We start from the raw sequence: 3,068 nt of genomic DNA on the forward strand, positions 1-3,068 counted from the left end.
CTCCTTCCATTCTATACATTTCTATGAAGCATAATTCAGTGCAATGTATCCAACTCCCAAGGGTAATGAAGCAAAAGAACATTTATCCATCCCACATCTTCACAATTCAGCCTTGGCTGGTTGCTTTCCACAAATGGTATTCCTTTGATCACAATTGCTCTTGTGCTATTGTGATCAAGTATTTTATTACCTCTGCCTAAAGTGTTCCTTTCACTTTGGGAACTAAGCCATCCATATGTCTGCTTGAAATACATGTCATAGTAACACAGCAGTACTTTAACGGTGAGTAATTCCAGGGCACTTTCCATACCATACGTTGGAAAATGAGTTTCTCTAGTGTGGTTCTTCACGGTTTGCAACCAGACCTTAACAGTTTTAAATATATTAAGAGCTATTGCTTTCATGATATCAAACTCAGAAAAACTGTATATTGCCTTATTTTACAGGGGCCCCATCATAAGAGATGTGCTAGTGAGAGAGGGTCTGACTGACTTATCTCACTGAAATGCATGTCTTTTGCACCAAACTACTAGATTTCTCATTTCTATGTTGGTTGCAGACATGCAAAAGTATGTTCTAAGTCCCCATGCCACTGATTTTCCTGATTACGTACTGGCAGCCTGTGACGTGCCACCGGCAGTAGGGCTTTGCAAAACTTACCCTTATTGATAGGTTTTTGAATATTAAGGGTTTTATATATTGAATAAAGAATCTGACCAGATATTGTAAACTTAAAGTAATGTGTGACTGTAGTCCTTTTATTACAGGTCTCCAGAGTGCCCCTCCTGCCTGTGAGGCCTCCTTATGTACAGGTGCTCCCAAGAGATTGTGGGATCCCTTGGGACTCCAGGGGATATGCCCTCTGGTGGTTAAACAAGTTATTTACAGGTTTACATATATAACAACACTCTTTTCCCCCCCCCCCCCTCCCCCGCCCTTTCCAAGTCAATAGTGTAACTATTTTCAATGTGAGTTAATCTGCGGCCTTTCTTTCCATGGTTGATTGTCTCGGTGCAAATGCTGGTTTTGGTGATTCCTTTGATGGGCACTCACTGGGCTGCTGCACAGTTGGCTTGCAGGGATGCTGGGTGTGGTGAGTCCTGCTGGGTTGCTGCAGGTGATGGGTTTTGCTTCGTGGTCAACCGCTGGGTCGATTGCCACGTGTGTGTGTGTGTGTGTGTGTGTGTTGGGGGGGTCGAAAAAGGTAGAATCTATTGTGGGTTGTTCTGGATAGTCTGTGAATCTGCGTTTGGGTGGTCCAAGTGTTTTCTGCAGGTGAGTCCATTTGAAAGTTTGACCAGAAACACCCTACTCCTCTCTTTGGCCACAACCGTGCCAGGAAGCCGCATGGGACCTTGTCCATAGTTCAACACAAATACAGGATCATTAATCTCCATTTCATAGAAACACAGAAACATAGAAAATAGGTGCAGGAGTAGGCCATTCAGCCTTTTGAGCCTGCACCACCATTCAATAAGATTATGGCTGATCATTCAACTCAGTACCCCTTTCCTGCTTTCTCTCCATACCCCTTGATCCCTTTAGACATAAGTGCCATATCTAACTCCCTCTTGAATATATCCAATGAACTGGCATCAACAACTCTCTGCGGTAGGGAATTCCACAGGTTAACAACTCTGAGTGAAGAAGTTTCTTCTCATCTCAGTCCTAAATGGCTTACCCCTTATGCTTAGACTATGCCCCCTGGTTCTGGACTTCCCCAACATTGGGAACATTCTTCCTGCATCTAACCTGTCCAGTCCTGTCATAATTTTATATGTTTCGAGGAGATCCTCTCTCATCCTTCTAAACCCCAGTGACTACATAAGAACATAAGAATTAGGAACAGGCCAACTAGCCCCTCGAGCCTGCTCCGCCATTCAATAAGATCATGGCTGATCTGGTCGTGGACTCAGCTCCACTTACCCGCCCTCTCCCCGTAACCCTTAAGTCCCTTATTGCTTAAAAATCTATCTATCTTTGACTTGAAAACATTCAATGAGCTAGCCTCAACTGCTTCCTTGGGCAGAGAATTCCACAGATTCACAACCCTCTGGGAGAAGAAATTCTTTCTCAACTCGGTTTTAAATTGGCTCCTCCATATTTTGAGGCTGTGCCCCCTAGTTCTAGTCTCCCCCACCAGTGGAAACAACCTCTCTGCCTCTATCTTGTCTATCCCTTTCATGATTTTAAATGTTTCTATAAGATCACCCCTCATCCTTCTGAACTCCAAGGAGTAAAGACCCAGTCTACTCAATCTATCATCATAAGGTAACCCCCTCATTTCTGGAATCAGCCTAGTGAATCATCTCTGTACCCGCTCCAAAGCTAGTATATCCTTCCTTAAGTAAGGTGACCAAAACTGCATGCAGTACTCCAGGTGCGGCCTTACCAATACCTTATACAGTTGCAGCAAGACCTCCCTGCTTTTGTACTCCATCCCTCTCGCAATGAAGGCCAACATTCCATTTGCCTTCCTGATTACCTGCTGCACCTGCAAACTAACCTTTTGGGATTCATAACAGAGCTGTCTTGCAGATACCTAACTCAGGCTCGATACCTGCCATTGCAACCAGGCTGGTTTTAATATAATAGTCACACGATAGTAATTTTGAACCAAACTTAGTGCCTGCCAGCAGGATTATGTCGCTCAAATTAATCAAAAGACCGTGCAACTTTAAAAATTTAGTCTGGATGAGTTTCAGTGGTCTGGGATGCAGGCTTCACACCTGCAGTTGTCGAGTGACAGAGTGGTTCAATTCCACCTTTCAGGCGCAGTGTAAGTGATGATTAATTGATCTGCATGCAGGCAGTTATCCCCTTTTTATAGGGGGCACTTGGAGAAAAATTCAATTCTGTGCCAAAACAAAACGAAACAAAAAAAAAAAAGGCATTGTAAATGTTGGTGTTTCCCCCAGATCGGGGGGCATGGTTTAATGTTTTTTCCGTTAACTCCCTAAAAGAGTTTCATGCACAAGGACCCCCAGGTCCCTCTGCACCACAGCATGTTGTAATTTCTCCCCATTCAAATAATATTCCCTTTTTTACTGTTTTTTTTTTCCCAAGGT

The 3,068-nt window shown here is 43.7% G+C and overlaps 1 non-coding gene across 1 annotated transcript; it reads left to right on the plus strand.

Annotated features, from left to right (window-relative positions):
* Nucleotides 1–2,688: 2,688 nt before the first annotated feature.
* On the plus strand, nucleotides 2,689–2,775 carry trnastop-uca (transfer RNA opal suppressor (anticodon UCA)). The gene has a single exon. It is a non-coding gene; the product is annotated as a tRNA-Sec (tRNA).
* The last annotated feature ends 293 nt before the right edge of the window (nucleotides 2,776–3,068 follow it).

The sequence above is a fragment of the Pristiophorus japonicus genome, chromosome 1 (assembly GCF_044704955.1).
Source record: "Pristiophorus japonicus isolate sPriJap1 chromosome 1, sPriJap1.hap1, whole genome shotgun sequence".
NCBI lineage: Eukaryota > Metazoa > Chordata > Chondrichthyes > Pristiophoridae > Pristiophorus > Pristiophorus japonicus.